This window comes from Sapajus apella, unplaced genomic scaffold (assembly GCF_009761245.1).
Source record: "Sapajus apella isolate SASKATOON/1434 unplaced genomic scaffold, GSC_monkey_1.0 scaffold43, whole genome shotgun sequence".
NCBI classification, from domain to species: Eukaryota; Metazoa; Chordata; class Mammalia; order Primates; family Cebidae; genus Sapajus; species Sapajus apella.
Window position 1 is genome coordinate 20,251,162 of NW_022436983.1, and position 18,555 is coordinate 20,269,716.

Genomic DNA, 18,555 nt, shown 5'->3' on the forward strand with positions numbered 1-18,555 from the left:
TACAGGCGTGAGCCACCAAGCCCGGCTCTTTCTTTTCTTTCTTTCTTTATTTTTTTGGCAACAGAGTCTCATTCTGTCACCCAGGCTGGAGTGCAGTGGCTGATCTTGGCTCAGTGCAACCTCTGCGTCCTGGGCTGAAGCAATTCTTGTGCCTCAGCCTGAGTAGCTGGGATTACAGACGTGCAAGACCACACCCAGCTAATTTTTTTATTTTGCTAGAGATGGAATTTTGCCAGGTTGGCCATCCTTGTCTCAAATCCCTGTTCTCAAGTGATCCACCCACCTTATATTTTAATAGGTCAACATTCATATGGTTCAAATTCAAAAAGTTTAAAAAGTCATCTTACTATTTTTCCCAGCTACCTAATCCACTTACATGGAATCAAATAATATACTCAGTTTTAGTATTCTTTCAGATAAATTTTATGCATAAAATTCTTACTTTTCTCACAAATGTTAGCCTAACATATTTGCTGTTTTAATAAGAACATCAACAACTTACTAAAAAAGTAAGGTCTAAAACAATGAAGTATCTTTGGAAAGATACTTTCATAATTTTGCCATATTCATACATAAAGATATTTCTAATTTCTAATTCTTTCATGGCTCAGAGTGTTCTGTTGTGTATGTGGACCCATAATTAAATTGTCCCTACCAGTGTACTTCCAATTTTTGCATGTATGAGGTCATTTCTTTTTTTTTTTAGACAGAGTTTCACTCTTGTTACCCAGGCTGGAGTGCAATGGCGCGATCTCGGCTCACCGCAACCTCCACCTCCTGGGTTCAGGCAATTCTCCTGCCTCAGCCTCCTGAGTAGCTGGGATTACAGGCACGCACCACCATGCCCAGCTAATTTTTTGTATTTTTAGTAGAGACGGGGTTTCACCATGTTGACCAGGATGGTCTCAATCTCTTGACCTCGTGATCCACCCGCCTCGGCCTCCCAAAGTGCTGGGATTACAGGCTTGAGCCACGGCGCCCGGCCCGAGGTCATTTCTTATGACATAATTTGGCACATTCGGGGTATATCTCTATCGGATAAATACCTGGGGTGGAATTTGTTGGTCAGAGGATATATGCATCTGTGATTTTGATAAATATTACCAAAATTGCTTTTCATGGTGTATGTACCAACTTTTACTCATATCATACTCCTTCACTTTTCTATCAATCATAATGCTCAACAAATATTCCCTCTCAGACCCCAACGTGCCCATCATCATTTTGAGAAATTTCACAGGCCATGTATGGTGGCTCACACCTGTAATCTCAGTACTTTGAGAGGCCGTGGCAGGCAGATTGCTTGAGCTTAGGAGTTTGAGACCAGCCTGGGCAACATGGCAAGACCCCTGTCTCTATGCCTTAAAAAATGAAAACATGGGGTTGGGCTCAGTGGCTCACACCTGTAATCCCAACACTTTGGGAGGCCGAGGTGGGCAGATCACCTGAGGTCATGAGTTCAAGACCTGCCTGACCAAATGGAGAAACCCCGTCTCTACTAAAAATACAAAATTAGCCGGGCATGGTGGCACATGCCTGTAGTCCCAGGTACTTGAAAGGCTGAGGCAGGAGAATCTCTTGAACCCAGGAGGCAGAGGTTGTGGTGAGCCAAGATCGCGTCATTGCATTCCAGCCTGAGAAACAAAAGGGAAACTCTGTCTCAAAAATAAATAAACAAACAAAAAAATGAAAACATAAAAAAAGAGGAATTTCACAGATAAGTACAGAATGATAGGCCAGAGAGATCACAGGTTGGCTTTCAAGACACTTTTCAATTTTTTTTTTTTTTTGAGACAGAGTTTCACTCTTGTCCAGGCTGGAGTGCAATGGCGTGATCTCGGCTCACTGCAACCTCCACCTCCCAGGTTTAAGCAATTCTCCTCCCTCAGCCTTCCGAGTAGCTGGGACTACAGATGCATGCCACCACACCCAGCTAATTTTTGTATTTTTAGTGGAGACGGGGTTTCACCATGTTGACTGGGATGGTCTTGATCTCCTGACCTCATGACCTCGGCTTCCCAAAGTGCTGGGATTACAGGCGTGAGCCACCGCACCTGGCCAAATTTTTTTTTTTTTTTTTAAGTTTTTTTGAGATGGAGTCTTGCTTTTTTGCCCAGGCTGGAATGCAGTGGCGCGATCTTGGCTCACTACAACCTCCACCTCCCGGGTTCAAGTGGTTCTCCTGTCTCAGCCTCTTGAGTAGCTGGGAGTCAGGTGCGTGTCAGCATGCCCAGCTAATTTTCTGTATTTTTAGTAAAGACGGGGTTTCACTATGCTGGCCAGGCTGGTCTCAAACTCCTGACCTCAGGTGATCCGCCCTCAGCCTCCCAAAATGCCAGGATTACAGGCATGAGCCACTGCACCCAGCCCAAGATACTGTTTACATTAAAAATATAGGCTGGCCACAGTGGCTCACGCCTGTAAATGCTAACACTTTGGGAGGCTGAGATGAGAGGATGGCGAATCCAAGAGTTCAAGACCAGCGTGGGCAACATAAGGAGGCCCTGTCTCAAAAAAAAAAAAAAAAAAATTAGCCAGGCATGGAGGCACATGCCTGTCATCCCAACTACTTGGGAGGCTTATGCAGTGGGATCGCTTGAGCCCAGGAGGTTGAGGCTGCAATGAACCGCGATCACACCGCTGCATTCCAACTTGGGCAACTGAGCCAGACTGCCTCAAAAAAAAAAAAAAAGTACAAAACAGTAAATATGTTAGGCTAACATATGAGTGTGGCAAGAGAGAACAGAATGCTCAGTTCAAGAGAACAATTAGTTGCAGAATCCAAGTGGAAGAAGGATGAGAAATGAGGTTGGTGAGGTAAGTGTGGGTGGGCTGTTCCTAATGAAGGAGGTTGTAAGCTACATGGAAGACTGTGGACAATGGAGAGGCACTGAATGGTTTTTAACATAAGGGCAACATGATTAGAGTTACGCTTTTTTTTTTTTTTTTTTTTTTTTTTGAGATAGAGTCTTGCTCTGTCACCCAGGCTGGCGTGCAGTGACGTGATCATGGCTCACTACAACCTTGACCTCTTGGGCTTAGGATGATCCTCCCATTTCAGCCTCCTGAGTAGCTGGGATTACAGACACGCACCACCATGCCCAGCCAGTTAGATACAGGGTTTTACCATGCTTAGGCTGGTTTGAACCCCTAGGCTCATGTAGTCCACCCACCTTGCCTCTCAGAGTGCTGGGATTACAGGCATGAGCCACTATGTCTGGGCAGAGTTATGCTTTTTAAAAAATTAATGTTGGCTTCAAAATGAAGAATAGATTACAGGAGTTTAAACTGGAGACAGGCAGAACTAGTTAAGAGGTTATGACAGTGATTCAGGAAGAGGTGATGGGTTATCTGAACTAAAATAACAGTAATTTGGATGGAGAGAGTCAGTGGATTTGAGAGACATTTAAGAGGTATAATTAGAGCAAGTGCTATAATCTCAGCACTTTGGGAGGCCAAGTCGGGTGGATTACTTCAGCTCAGGAGTTTGAGACCAGCCTGGCTAACATAGTGAAACCCTGTCTCTACTAAAAATACAAAAATTAGCCGGGAGTGGTGGCACACACCGGTGGTCCCAGCTACTCAGGAGGCTGAGGCACAATTGCTTGAGCCTGGGAGGTGGAGGTCGCAGTGAGCCAAGATTGTGCCACTGCACTCCAGCCTGGGCAGCAGAGCAAGACTCTCTCTCAAAAAATTAAAAATTAAAATAAAAAAAGAGGTAGAATTAGGCCAGGTGCAGTGGCTCACGCCTGTAATCCTAACACTTTGGGAGGCCAAGACAGGCAGATCACTTGAGCCCGGGAGTTTGATACCAGCCTGGGCAACATGGCAAAACCTGGTCTTTACAAAAAAATAGAGCCAGGCATGATGGCGCATGGCTGTAGTTCCAGCTACTCGGGAAGCTAAGGTGAGAGGATCATCTGAGCCCAGGGAGGTTGAGGCTGCACTGAGCTCTGATCATGCCACTACACTCCAGCCTGGTAGACAGAATGAGACCCTTTCTCAAAAAAAAAAAAAAAAAGAGAAAAGGATGAAGATCAAGTTTCTGGCCTGGGTGACAGGATAGATGGTATCATTTGGTGAGTTAGGGAACACTGGAGAAGGAATAGATTTGAGGGGAAAGATGATGAGTTTAGTTTAGATATGGATATTTTGGAGCTGTATGCTGTAGATTGTCCAGTTAGCACTGTCCGGAGAGGCAGAATATTTGGGTCTGAGCTTAGGATGGAGGTAGACACTAGAGATGTCAGTTTGGGATTAGTGAGCAGCATATAGATTGGAGCCTTGAAAGTGAGTTGTGATTGCATGTGGGGAATGTGTGGAGTAAGAAATCTAGGACGGTACACATATGTATTAAATACATAGGTAAGTAAAGAAGACCAACAATCAAGGACAAAGAGGAATGTGTATGCAAAAGGGTATCAAGAAAGAGCAGCCAGAGATGTAGGAGGGAAAACAGAGAGGGTGGTGTCACAGAACACAGAAGAAACAGTTCGATTGAGAAAGAAATAGTCAGTACTGCCATTACTGCCAGGGGAAAAGTAAAACAAGGACCAAGAAGTTTTCATTGATTTAGGGCAAGGAAACTATAGTGGTAACCTTGGCAAGAGCCATTTCTGTGGAATGTGGTATAGATAGATAGAAGTAGATTGAGGAATTATTGAAAGTGAAGAAGTGAAAATATCAAGTATAGATTACTATCTCAGTCTGGCTATGAAGGAAGGGGGAGAGAAATGGTAGGCCATAGCTAGATATGTATGAAGTTGGCATCAAGGAGGGACTTTTATAAACTAAAGAAACTCAGCCAGGTGCAGTGGCTCACGCCTATAATCCCAGCACTTTGGGAGGCTGAGGTGGGCGAATCATGAGGTCAGGAGTTCGAGACCAGCTTGACCAACATGGTGAAACCCCCATCTCTACTACAGATACAAAAAAATTAGGCATGGTGGTGCGTGCTTGTAATCCCAGCTACTCAGGAGGCTGAGGCTTGAACCTGGGAGCTAGAGGTTGCAGTGAGCTGAGATTGTGCCACTGCACTCCACCCTGGGCAAACAGAGTGAGACTTCATCTCAAAAAAAGAAAAGAAAAGAAAAAAGAACTCAAGTATGTGTAATCTCAAGAGGAAATAACTGGTATAGAAAGGGAAAGCTGAAGACACAGGAAAGCAAGATCATTCCGAGTGGGGATTTGTCAGATGAATATTATTAAGAGAACAATTGTAATAATGAATCATCAATCCTTAGCTGGATAGGGAAGGAAGTAAAGACGTGAGGTTGCATATAAGGAGAGAGTAGACGGGTTGGTTGACTGGGCTTGGTGAACTTTTGAGGATCAGGGAGAGAGAGAGAGAGAAAGATTGCCTGTGCTTTGCTTGTTTTTTTCACTTACCAATACATCTTGAAAATCATCTCGTATCAGTTCACAGAGTTCTTCCTTTTTTTTTTTTTTTTTTTTTGAGGCAGGGTCTCACCGTCGCCTAGGCTGGAATGCAGTGGCACGATTTCAGCTCACTGAAGCCTTGACCTCCTAGGTTCAAGTAATCCACCCACTTTAGCCTCCCAAGGTGATATGACTATAGGCGTGCTCTACCATGCCTGGCTAATTTTTGTGTTTTTTTAAAAATAGAGATGGAGTCTTGCTGTGTTGACCAGGCTGGTCTCAAACTCCTGGCCTCGAACAGTCCTTCTATTTTGGCCTCCCAAAGTGCTAGGATTACAGATGGGAGCCACCACACCTGGCCCTTCCTTATTTTACCACTAATGGTAAAATAGCCAGGGTAAAATAGCGAGCCAGGGTAACATACTCTACAACTTACAGCTGTAGAGTACACACATCATTGTGTAGATGCACCAAGATGTATTCATTGAATTTCCCATGTGTAGGCATGTAGTGTGTTTCTAAGAGTGTGTAATTATAATAATATCTTGTATTAATTACATAGGTAGTTTAGTATTGCTGGACATACGTCTTAAGGGTAAAAAACTTAAAAGAGTACTAGTCAAAAGAGTAAATATATATGTGGTTTTTTTAAGATATTGCTGGCCGGGCACAGTGGCTCACACCTGTAATACCAGCACTTTGGGAGGCCAAGGTGGGTGGAATCACTTGAGCTCAGGAGTTCAAGATCAGCCTGGGCAACATAGCTAGACTCCGTCTCTACAAAAACATATAAAAATTAGCCAGACATGGTGGTATGTGCCAGTAGTCCCAGCTACTTGGGAGGTTGAGGTGAGAGAATCACCTGAACCTGGGAGGTTATGGCTACAGTGAGCCGAGATGATGCCACTGCACTCCAGCCTAGGCAACAGTGTAAGATCCTATCTCAAAAAAAAAAAAAAAGATGTTGCCAAATTCTCCACCATGGGAGTTGCACCATTTTGTCTTCCCACTAGCAATGCATGAATGTGTCTGTTTCTCCATAACTCACCAATAGACTGTGTGGTTGAGCTTTTGAATTTTTTTAATCATTCTAGCTGGTGAAGAGTGTCTCAGTATAGTTTTAAGTTACATTTCTCTTTTGCATGAAGTTTAATATATATTCCATATGCTTGAGGGCCATTTTAGTATAATTTTTGCCAATTTTGGTGTAACAAAGGAGGAAGAACAAGAATTGAAATATGTACTTGCATGGTTTTTGTAAACAAAAGCACAGGATGGATAAGCAGATACTAATGAAATTGTTCACTCCAGCGGGCAGGAGATATGAGGTGGAAGGGTAGAGAAAGGTGAGTAACTCTTCTCTGGACCTTTTTGTAGTTTTTACTTTTATTTCTTTTATGTTTTTGAGACAGAGCCTCTCTCTGTCACCCAGGCTGGAGTGCAGTGGTGTGATCTTGGCTCACTGCAACCTCTGCCTCCTGGGTTCAAGCAATTCTTGTGCCTTAGCCTCCTGAGTAGCTGGGACAACACTTATGCGCCACCATGCCCAGCTGATTTTTGTATTTTTAGTAGAGACGGAGTTTCACTATGTTTCCCAGGCTGGTCTTGAACTCCTGGCCTCAAGTGATCTGCCTGCCACGGCCTCCCAAACTTTTGGGATTACAGATACAAGCCACTGCGCCTGGCCCATTTTTACTTTTAGAACCATGTTGAGACTTTACGTTTTCAAAAAGTAAAATTAAATCAAAAAAGTTGGGAAGTGGGATGCCAACTAACTTATGTAATTTATTTTTTATTTTTTTAAAAGATTGTTAGTAGAGACAAGGTTTTGCTGTGTTGCCCAGGCTGGTCTCAAACTCCTGAGCTCAAGTGATCCTACTCTGGCCTTCTACAGTGCTGGGATTACAGGCATGAGCCACCATGCCCAGCCAATTTTTTTTTTTTTTTTTTTTTTGAGGTGGGGTCTCACACTGTTGCCAGGGCTGGAGTGCAATAGCGTGATCTCAGCTCACTGCAACCTCCGCCTCCTGGGTTCAAGCAATTCTCCTGTCCCAGCCTCTTGAGTAGCTGGGATTACTAGCACCCTCCAGCATGCCCAGCTAATTTTTTTGTATTTTTAGTAGAGACGAGGTTTCACCATGTGGCCAGGCAACTCCCAAACCCCTGACCTTGCGATTCACCTGCCTCGGACTCCCAAAGTGCTGGGATTGCAGGCATGACTACTTAGTAGAATTATCATTTGTAGTAGTATTGCTATAGCAATTCTGTAACTACTTTGTATATGTCATAGAATTGAACAAATAAGTCAATGTTGTTAGGAGCCAGAGTTCTCACTGTAGAAGGGAAATTCAAATGTGGAATAGGGAAAGACAAGGAAGAACTCTGAGGTACTGGATTGGAATTAGCCTGTTTCAATATAAACTCATGATGTTAAAAACACATATAGCTTGAGGCCAGGAGCTAGAGACCAGCCAGGGGTAACATAGGGAGACCCCCATCTCTCCAAATAAAAAATATTAAATAGCTGGGCACTATGACACTTGCCTGTACTTCTGGCTACTCAGAAGGTTGAGGCCGGAGGATCTCCACAAATAAAAAATAAAAAATAGCTGGGCATGGTGACACTTGCCTATACTTCTAGCTACTCAGGAGGTTGAGCCCAGGAGGTCAAGGCTGCAGCGAGCTATGATTGTGCCATTGTACCCCAGCCTGGGCAACAGAGTGAGACCCTGTCTCCAAAAAAAATAAAAATAAACCACATATATAGAAATTTGTATTTATCTATTATTTCCAGCTCTGTCCACTCAAAGGTAATTTAGAAACAGTGATGCCTCAGTAATTAGGAGTTGCTAGTTTCTTTTTTTTTTTTTTTGAGACGGAGTTTCGCTCTTGTTACCCAGGCTGGAGTGCAATGGCGCGATCTCGGCTCACTGCAACCTCCGCCTCCCGGGTTCAGGCAATTCTCCTGCCCCAGCCTCCTGAGTCGCTGGGATTACAGGCGTGCGCCACCATGCCCAGCTGATTTTTTGTATTTTTAGTAGAGACGGGGTTTCACCATGTTGACCAGGATGGTCTCGATCTCTTGACCTCGTGATCCACCCGCCTCAGCCTCCCACAGTGCTGGGATTACAGGCTTGAGCCACCGTGCCCGGCAATGGAGTTGCTAGTTTCTAAATACCATTCTCTATTAAAAGGAACCAGGGATCCTTGGAAAAATAACTAATTCTAGGGCTGGGAAGGGGCCAAAATTGATGCAGTCTTCAAAAATGTCAGTGTTATAAGAAACAAAAAAGGGCTGAGGAACTGTCCCAGATTAAAAGAAACAGAGAAAATGACTAATTTTCTTTTTTTCTTTTTCTTTTTTTTTTTTTTTTTTTGAGTTGGGTTTTGCTCTTCTTGCCCAGGCTGGAGTGCAATGGCGCAATCTCGGCTCACCGCAACCTCCGCCTCCTGGGTTCAGGCAATTCTCCTGCCTCAGCCTCCTGAGTAGCTGGGATTACAGGCATGCGCCACCATGCCCAGCTGGTTTTTTGTATTTTTGGTAGAGACGGGGTTTCACCATGTTGACCAGGATGGTCTTGATCTCTTGACCTCGTGATCCACCCGCCTCGGCCTCCCAAAGTGCTGGGATTACAGGCTTGAGCCACCGCGCCCGGCATGACTAATTTTCTTAATGACATTAAGAAAACATGAACCAAATGCAGTGTGTGATCCTGGATTGGATTCTGAATGAGGAAAATAAAATGGATATTATTGGACAGTTGGTGAAATGTAAATATGGACTGTATGCTAGACAACAGTATTGTGTCAGTGTTAAATTTCCTGATTTTGATAAATATGTTCTGGTTAAATAAAAGAATGACCAATGTTCTTAAGAATTATATACTGAAGTAGTTAAGTGTAAGGGGTCCTGAAGTCTATGATTCTCAAATGGTTCAGGAAAAAAAGTACTTTGCACGTGTGTGTGTGTGTGTGTGTGTGTCTGTCTGTCTGTCTGTCTGTCTGTCTGTCTGTAAGTACAGAGAGAAAGAGAGGGAGAGGGAAAAAGATTAATGTATGAATTGGGTAAAACGTATATATGGGCATTCTTCTACTATTCTTGCAAACTTTTTTATGTTTGAAATTGTTGCCGGGCGCGGTGGCTCACGCTTGTAATCCCAGCACTTTGGGAGGCCAAGATGGGTGGATCACGAGGTCAAGAGATCGAGACCATCCTGGTCAACATGGTGAAACCCCGTCTCTACTAAAAATACAAAAATTAGCTGGGCATGGTGGCGCACGCCTGTAGTCCCAGCTACTCGGGAGGCTGAGGCAGGAGAATTGCTTGAACCCAGGAGGCGGAGGTTGCGGTGAGCCGAGATCGCGCCATTGCACTCCAGCCTGGGTAACAAGAGCGAAACTTCGTCTCAAAAAAAAAAAAAAAAAAAAAGAAATTGTTTCAAAACAGAAAGCTTAAATTGTTCATTAGGAAAATAGCAAAGGGCTGAGCGCAGTGGCTCACGCCTGTAATCCCATCACTTTCGAGTCTGAGATGGGAGGATCACTTGAACCCAGAGTTGAGACCAGCCTGGGCAACATAACAAGACCATATCTCTACAAAATACAAAAAGCCAGGTGTGGTGGTATGTATTTGTAGTCCCAGCTACTAGGGAGTCTGGTGTGGGAGGATTGCTTGAGCCTAGGAGATTGAGGCTGTAGTGAACTGTGATCATACAACTCACTCCAGCATGGGCAACAGAGGGAGACCCTGTCTCAAAAAAAAAAAAGAAAGAAAGAAAAGGAAGAACGAGGAAAAAACAAAACAAAACAAAAAAACAAAGAACTGGCTGGGGCACAGTGGCTCATGCCTATAATCTCAGCACTTTGGGAGGCAGGAGAATCATTTGAGGCCGGGAGTTTGAGACCAGCCTGGGCAACATAGCAAGACCCCATCTCCATTAAACATTTTTTAAAAGTAAAAGAAAATACAAAGAACTGTTGTAGTGGCTGCAACCAAGTAAGAGAGCCGGAAGGGAGGTTGAGATTAAACAATTTAAATTTAAATTAATTAGGATTAATTTTAAGCCATTCTGGTGTATAAGAGCCAATCAGTTTTCCACTTTCCTTGGACATTTTTGCTGAGCATTCCACATCCTTCTTTAGTTACATGTGCCAGCTCATCTCATGAGTTTTATTGTCACAATTGGACAATAGCCAAATATCCTGGGATTCCAGCCATGGCCTGCAGTCCTCACTTTTTTGGGGAGTTGCTTGCTTTCATTTTATATGTATCACCAGGGATCTTCCAAGATCACCTTGGAAGTTGTGATCACACTTTGATTCCTCCTATTTCATTCACTTGTGGGATTTCTTGGCACAGTATTAGACACATGGTAGAGAGAAAAGGAAGGGAATCTCACTTTACAAATCAGAGTAAAACTGAGTATTTCTAAGGTCAGGTAAGTGGTAGGAATAAGATTTAAAAGACTTATATCAGGCTTATCTGGCTCCAGAGTTCCTATTCTTTCCCCCTCAACCATGTGTGTATTTTAAAAAGGGCTTAATAGATAGTTCCTGGCTTGGTGGATTTATTCTCTTGCCTTATTAGTTTTCTTAATATTATCCTTAAACAATTGCAAACATTATGTATCTCACCTTTACAATCTGGCCTGCTTGCTTTTTCCATTTTGTTTCTTATATCATTTTAGCATAAATTCAAATTATGAATTTATGGAAACAAGTCATATGAAACTAGACTGATTTCCTTTTTGAATAGCATTGGTAGACCAGAGCAGTTCCGTGGGCATAGTGTAACCTGATTCTATGTCTTCGCTGACGAAGACTTGTCAGCGCTTTTTAAAATAATAACATTTTAGAGAAATAAACTAGATACCAAGTTCATTTAACAGTCATGTTTAAAGAAAAGGATGCCAGCCTGGCCAACATGGTGAAACCTCGTCTCCACTAAAAATACAAAAAATTAGCTGAGCGTGGTGGCAGGTACCTGTAATCCCAGCTACTTAGGAGGCTGAGATAGGAGAATTTCTTGAACCCAGGAGGCAGAGGTTGCAGTGAGCCAAGATCATACCACTGCACTCTAACCTGGGCAACAGAGTGAGACTCTGTCTCAATAAAAAATAAAAAATAGGCCAGGCACGGTCGCTCATGCCTATTATCCCAGCACTTTGGGAGGCTGAGACGGGTGGATCACAAGGTCAGGAGTTCGAGATCAGCCTGCCTGGCCAATATATCGAAACCCGATCTCTACTAAAAATACAAAAAAGAATTAGCTGGGCTTGGAGGCGCACACCTGTAGTCCCACCTAGAGAGACTGAGGCAGGAGAATCGCTTAAACCTGGGAGGCCAAGGTTGCAGTGAGCTGAGATCATGCCACTGCACTCCAGTCTGGAGACAGAACAAGACTCCATCTCAAAAAAAAAAAAGGCTGGGCGTGGTGGCTCACGCCTGTAATCCAAGCACTTTGGAGGCCAAGGCGGGCGGATCACCTGAGGTCAGGAGTTCAAGACCAGCCTGACCAACATGGTGAAACCCCGTCTTAAAAAAAAAGCCTGGCAAAGTGGCTTACACCTGTAATCCCAGCACTTTGGGAGCCGAGGCTGCCAGATCACGAGATCAGGAGCTCAAGACTAGCCTGACCAACATGGTGAAACCCCGTCTCTACTAAAAACACAAAAAGTAGCTGGGCGTGGTGGTGCACGCCTGTAATCCCAGCTACTCAGGAGGCTGAGGCAGGAGAATTGCTTGATTCTGGGAGGTGGAGGTTGTAGTGAGCCAAGATCACACCACTGCTCTCCAGCCTGGGTGACAGAGCAAGACTCCATCTCAAATACGAAAAAAAAAAAAAAAAAAGAAAGAAAAAGATGGATTGGAGATCTGACTTTGTGAGAGAGTTCCTTTTGTGAGGACTGTCTTTAAATCACGGATCAGCAAATTACGGCCAGTGGGCCAAATCCAGAATGCTGCTTGTTTGTTATTTAAGTGTACAGTTCAGTGGTGTTGACTATTCACAAACTATATTCACAAAGTTTTGCAACCATCCCTGCTATCTAATTCTAGAATGTTTTTGTCATCCCAAAATGGAACGCCTTACCCATCTTAGCAGTCACTCCCCTCTCCCATACTGGCCCTGCGCCAGAAACCACTAATCTATTTTCTGTTGCTATGGATTTTCCTATTCTGGACATTTTGCATAAATGGAAGTATAAAATATGTGGCTGTTTAGCATAATGTTTTTAAGATTCATCCATGTTATAGCATGAATCGATACTTTTCTTTTTGTGGCCAAATAGCATTCTATCATTTGGATATACCACATTTTGTCTATCCATTCATCAGTTGGTGGAACATGGGTTGTTTCTATTTTTTGACTATTATGAATAATGCTGATATGAACATTCGTGTACAAATTTTTGTGTCGACATGTTTTTTTCACTTGTCTTGGTATACACTCAAGGGTGGAATTGCTGGGTTATATGGTAACTCAGTGTTTAACTTTTTTGAGGAAATGCCAAACTGTTTTCCAAAGTGGCACCACCATTTTACATTCCCAACAGAAATGTATGAGGGTTCCAATTTGTCTGCATCCTTGCCAACACTTCTTATTATCAATGTTTTTGATTATAGCCCTCCTGGTGAGTGTGAAGTGATGTCTTATTGTGGTTTTTATTTTCCTAATGACTAATGATGTTGAACATGTTTTCATTTGCTTATTGTCCATATTTTTGTATTTTCTTTGGAGAAATGTCTATTCAGATCCTTTACTCATTTTTTAATTGGGTTGTCTTTTTTTGTTGTTGAAGATGTGTGTGATTTGAATTTTTTTTCTATTCCTTTGTGTGTTGTCTTTTCTTCCTTCCTTCCTTTCTTCTTTTCTTTTCTTTTCTAACAGAATCTGTCTCTGTCGCCCAGGGTAGAGTGCAGTGGCACGATCTCAGGTCACTGCAACCTCCGCCTCCTGGGTTTAAGTGATTCTTCTCCTCAGCCTCCTGAGTAGCTGGGACTACAGGTGTGTTCTACCATGCCTGGCTAATTGTTTGTGTTTTTAGTAGAGATGGGGTTTCACTGTGTTAGCCAGGATGTGTTAGCTCGATTTCCTGACCTTGTGATCTGCCTGCCTCCAGCTCCCAAAGTGCTGGGATTATAGATGTGAGCCACCATTTTTTTTTTACAGGCTGTTTTTGCAGGCTGTTTTTGCAGGCTGTTTTTGCATTTTTTAATGGTGCCTTTGCATAAAAGTTTTAGTTTTAATGAAATTCAATTTATCTTTTATCTTTTATCTTTTTTAAAAAATTGATATGGAGTCTCTTTCTGTGACCCTCACTGGAGTGCAGTGGCGCAGTCATGGCTTGCTGCAGCCTTAACCTCCCAGGCTCATGCATTCGTCCTGCCTCACCCTCTTGAGTAGCTGGAACTGCAGGCACACACCACCATGCCCAACTAAACTTTTTTCCTTTTGTTGCTGGTGCTTTTGGTGTTGTGTCTTAAAAAACATTGCCTAATCCAAGGTCATGATTATTTACACCTATGTTTTCTTCTAAGAGTTTTATAGTTTTAGATTTTATATGTGGGTCTTTGATCCATTTGGAATTAATTTTTATATATGGTGTGAGGTAGGGATCCAACTTCATTCTTTTACGTATGAACATCTACTTGTCCCGGCACCATTTGCTGAAAATACAATTTTTTTTTTCTACTTAATTGCTTGACAACTCTTTTTTTTTCCCCCCCAAGAGACAGAGTCTGGCTATGTTGCACAGGCTGGTCTCAAGCTCTTAGTCTCAAGTGATCCTCCTGCCTCAGCCTCCCAAATAGCTGGGATTATAGGTGCAAGCCCCTGTGCCCAGCCTGTCTTGACATTCGTATCAGAAATAATTGACTGTAAATTTAAAGATGTATCTATGAACTCTCAACTCTAGTCTATTGATCTAAATGTCTGTCCTTATGCCAGTACCACACTGTTTTGATTGCTGTAGAATTGTAGTAAGTTATGAAGTTGGGAAGTAGAAGTCATCCAACTTAGTTCATCCTTTTCAAGATTATGTTTTTTATTCATGGTCTCTGGTATTTCCATATGAGCTTTATTATATTTTAATTTTTTTTTTGAGACAGAGTCCCACTGTGTTGCTAAGGCTGGCGTGCAATGATAGGATTGTGTCTCACCCCAACCTCTGCTTCCTGGATTCAAGGGATTCTCCTGCCTCAGTCTCCCATGTAGCTGGGATTACAGGCATGCAGCATGCCACCCAGCTAATTATTTTTTGTATTTTAGTAGAGATGGGGTTTCACCACATTGGCCAGGCTGGTCTTGAACTCCTGACTCAGATGATCAGCCCACCTCGGCCTCCCAAAGTGCTGGGATTACAGGTGTGAGCCACTGCACCTGGCCCATGTGAGCTTTAAATTCAAATTTATTGCCACCTGTTTTTATAAATAAAGTTTTATTGGAACACAGCATGCTCATTTATGTATTGCTTATGTTTGCATTAGTGATTCAATGGTAGAATTGAGTAGTAGTGATAGAGACCATATGGTCTGTAAGACCTAAAATCTTTACTGTTTGGGCCTTTACAGATAAGATTGCTAACCTCTGCTTTAGATGATGGAGTAAACATGCTTTAAAGTAGCAAAGGGCAGAACTAGGAACTCTTTATTAATTCAGTCATATTTTCAAGCAAATATTAAATGTCTACTATATGACAGAAATGTTCTAGACACTGGGAAAATAATATAGCAGTAAATAAGACCGACACCATGAACTTCTTGCCATGGCCTGTAAAACACCCTTAGGATCTGACTTCTGTTCACCTCCTTGAGCTCATCTTGCTCATCTTACTCTGTCCCATCATCACTATGCTCTAACCACATTGGCTTTCATTGTTTCTTCAGCATTATCAAGACTGTTCTTAGATCAACGAGACAGAAAATTAACAAGGATATCCAGGACTTGAACTCAGATCCGGAACAAGAAAACTTAATAAACATTTATAGAACTCTCCACTTCAAATACACAAAATATACACTGTCATCAGTACCACATCACACCTACTCACCAGTTTAAATGAAATATTGGTTGGCTGCTTGTTTGTTATTTTCTTCCCTCATTTTTTCCTGTCTCCATTATTAAAAAAAAAAACAAAACTGTTCTTATTTTTATCCTTGTTCTTCCATATGCCTGAAATGCTTTTCCTTCAGATCTTTGTGTAACTTGCTACTTCTCAGCATTCAGATTTCACCTCAAATATTAATTCCTCAGAGAAGCTTTCCCTGACCACTATACCTAAAGTATATTGTGCCAGGTTCAGTGGCTCACGCCTGTAATCCCTGCACTTTGGGAGGCCGAGGCAGATGAATCACCTGAAGTCAGGAGTTCAAGACCAGCCTGGCCAACATATCGAAACCCTGTCTCTACTAAAAATACAAAAATTAGCTGGGCATGGTGCTGCATGCCCATAACCCCAGTTACTCGGGAGGCTTAGGCAGGAGAATTACTTGAACCTGAGAGGCAGATGTTGTTGTGAGCTGAGATTGGGCCACTGCACTCCAGTGATGCAGTGAGACTCTGTCTCAAGAAATAAAATAAAATAAAAATGAATAAAGTATATCCTACCACTTGTTTTATATTCATCACACTTAACACCTTCTGAATTCATCTTACCGATTTATATGTTTGTTTATTTTCTCTCGTACCCAACTAGAGTTCTGTCTTATTTACCACAACAACCTTTGCATGTGTAAGAAAGCCTAGTATATAATACATGCTCAAATAATTGTTAAAAGATTAAATTAAGCCTGGACATAGTGGCTCACACCTATAATCCCAGCACTTTGGGAGGCTGAGGCAGGCAGATCACTTGAGCTCAGGAGTTCCAAACCAGCCACTCTGGTCAACATGGTGAAGCCCCATCTCTACAAAAAAATACAAAAATTAGCCACGTGTGGTTACATGTAGCATCTCTAGTCCCAGCTACTCAGGAGGCTGAGGTGGGAGGATCGCTGGATACCTACCAGAAATATAATTGCTCCTTTTCATGACTTTTAGGAGGATTTCTTTTTCCTTTTTCCTTTTTTTTTTTTTTTTTTTTTTTGAGATGGAGTTCCACCCTTGTTGCCCAGGCTGGAGTGCAATGGCGCAATCTCAGCTCACCGCAACCTCCACCTCCCAGTTTCAAGCAATTCTCTGGCCTCAGCCTCCTGAGTATCTGGGATTACAGGCATCTGCCACCACACCTGGCTAGTTTTGTATTTTTAGTGGAGATGGGGTTTTTCCATGTTGGTCAGGCTGGTCTTGAACTCCTGACCTCAGGTGATCTGCCCACTTGGGCCTCCCAAAGTGCTGGTGTGAGCCACCATGCCCAGCAGGAAGATTTCTGTATGTTTTTTGTTAATTGGGGTTTTTTTGTTTTTGTTTTTGTGAGACAGAGCCTTGCTTTGTTCCCCGGGCTGGAGTGCAGTGACGTGATTATGGCTCGCAGTAGCCTTCACGTCCTGGGTTCAAGTGGTCCTCCCACCTTAGCCTCCCCAGTAGCTGGGACTACAGGTGCACACCACCACACCTGGCTAATTTTTAAAATTTTTTGTAGAGATAGTGTCTCACTATGTTGACCAGACTAGTTTCAAACTCCTGGGCACAAGCAGTCCTCCTGCCTAGCCTCCCAAAGTGCAGAGATTACTGGTGTGAGCCACCATGCTCAGCCCGTGCTATAAGTCTTGAACTCTCTTGGTGCAATGGAAAAGGCATATTTGGATTTTATTTCTGATTCTGCCACTTAGCTATCAAAGCAGCCACTCAAAGTGCTTTGCAAATACTGTTTGTTTCCCACAACAACCCTATTAGGCTATGTATAGTTATTATCTTTTTTTTCTGATGTAGAGCCTGAGACAGAGAGGTTAAAGAACTTGCTCAAGGAAACACAGCTTGTACACATAAAACTGTATTTGTTGTATTTTATGGACAACTTAATGGATTTTCAAGGGTAATTATGTGAAGTACTTAGGACAGGGCCTGACATATAGTAAGCTAAGTTTTAGCTATTTTTATAATTATTACTGTTCCATATAAGTAATTCTTAGGCATACTAAAATTTGAGAAGCCATTGAGCTAGATTAAAGAAGGAACAAAAGGAAGGATTTTTGTGGAAGTGTCTGGATATTCAAATCATTCTGCCTTTAAGACAACATATTGTTAAGTGAATGGAGAATGAGTACGATTTCTTTTTCTCTCTTTTTTTATTAGAGTAAGGAATTTTTTAAAGAGTTTTTTTTTGCTGTCAGAACTTAGTTGATTTTGTTATGATATTGCACCTACATAACCTTAATGCATGGAAATCAATGTGTATTGTGAAGCTTAAATGAATTGACAAATGTGAAAGCGTAGCGTCTACCCTGGCATTTAGTAAGTGTTCTGTTAATTTTGTTGGACTTTCATCTAAATCTTGCTTGTTCAGACACATTCATGCTATTTTTTTTTTTTGAGATGGAGTTTCACTCATGTTACCCAGGCTGGAGTGCAATGGCGCAATCTCGGCTCACCGCAACCTCCGCCTCCTGGGTTCAGGCAATTCTCCTGCCTCAGCCTCCTGAGTAGCTGGGATTACAGGCACGTGCCACCATGCCCAGCTGATTTTTTGTATTTTTAGTAGAGACAGGGGTTTCACCATGTTGACCAGGATGGTCTCGATCTCTTGACCTCGTGATCCACCCGCCTCGGCCTCCCAAAGTGCTGGGATTACAGGCTTGAGCCACCGCGCCCGGCCGACATTCATGCTATTTTTTAAGCAGTTAGAAGCACTTGGCTGTCCGCTTCCTATCTTTCCTAGTTGGCATTGTTTTGTGGAAAGTTGTTAAACATCTGTAACTTTCATGCTCTTTGACATTGACCCTTTAGGTTGAGCCTCATTACACTAAGGCTTAGGTCTGAAGTTAGCAGGTACGTTAAATGTGTATATGATAAATCTCATGGGGTTGTAGTTAAGAGAGGGTCCTTATATGTCGCTACAAACTGGATCACAGGCTTTGCCTGAAAATCAGAATGTTTTCAAAGATCCTTTAAGCTGGTTCCTAAAGCCTGACATTCCTATCTTCTTCTGGGTTTGTTTGATATATCTCTCCTTTTTCTTTTTCTTTTCTTTTCCTTTTTTTTTTTTTTTTTTTTTGAGACAGTCTTGCTCTGTTGCCCAG

General features: G+C 42.5%; 1 protein-coding gene across 2 annotated transcripts in view; it reads left to right on the forward strand.

The window, feature by feature from the left end:
• The window catches only part of WDTC1 (WD and tetratricopeptide repeats 1), a 78,220-nt gene that overhangs the window by 30,724 nt on the left and 28,941 nt on the right, over positions 1 to 18,555 (forward strand). Inside the window, exon 1 of one of the 2 annotated variants that reach the window (XM_032300998.1) lies at positions 6,481 to 6,725. The exons of the other annotated variant lie outside the window; for it this stretch is intronic. The gene's annotated coding sequence lies outside the window, so the exon portion shown is untranslated. Of the gene's footprint in view, positions 1 to 6,480; positions 6,726 to 18,555 lie in introns of those variants that run through there. 2 annotated transcript variants of the gene reach the window in all.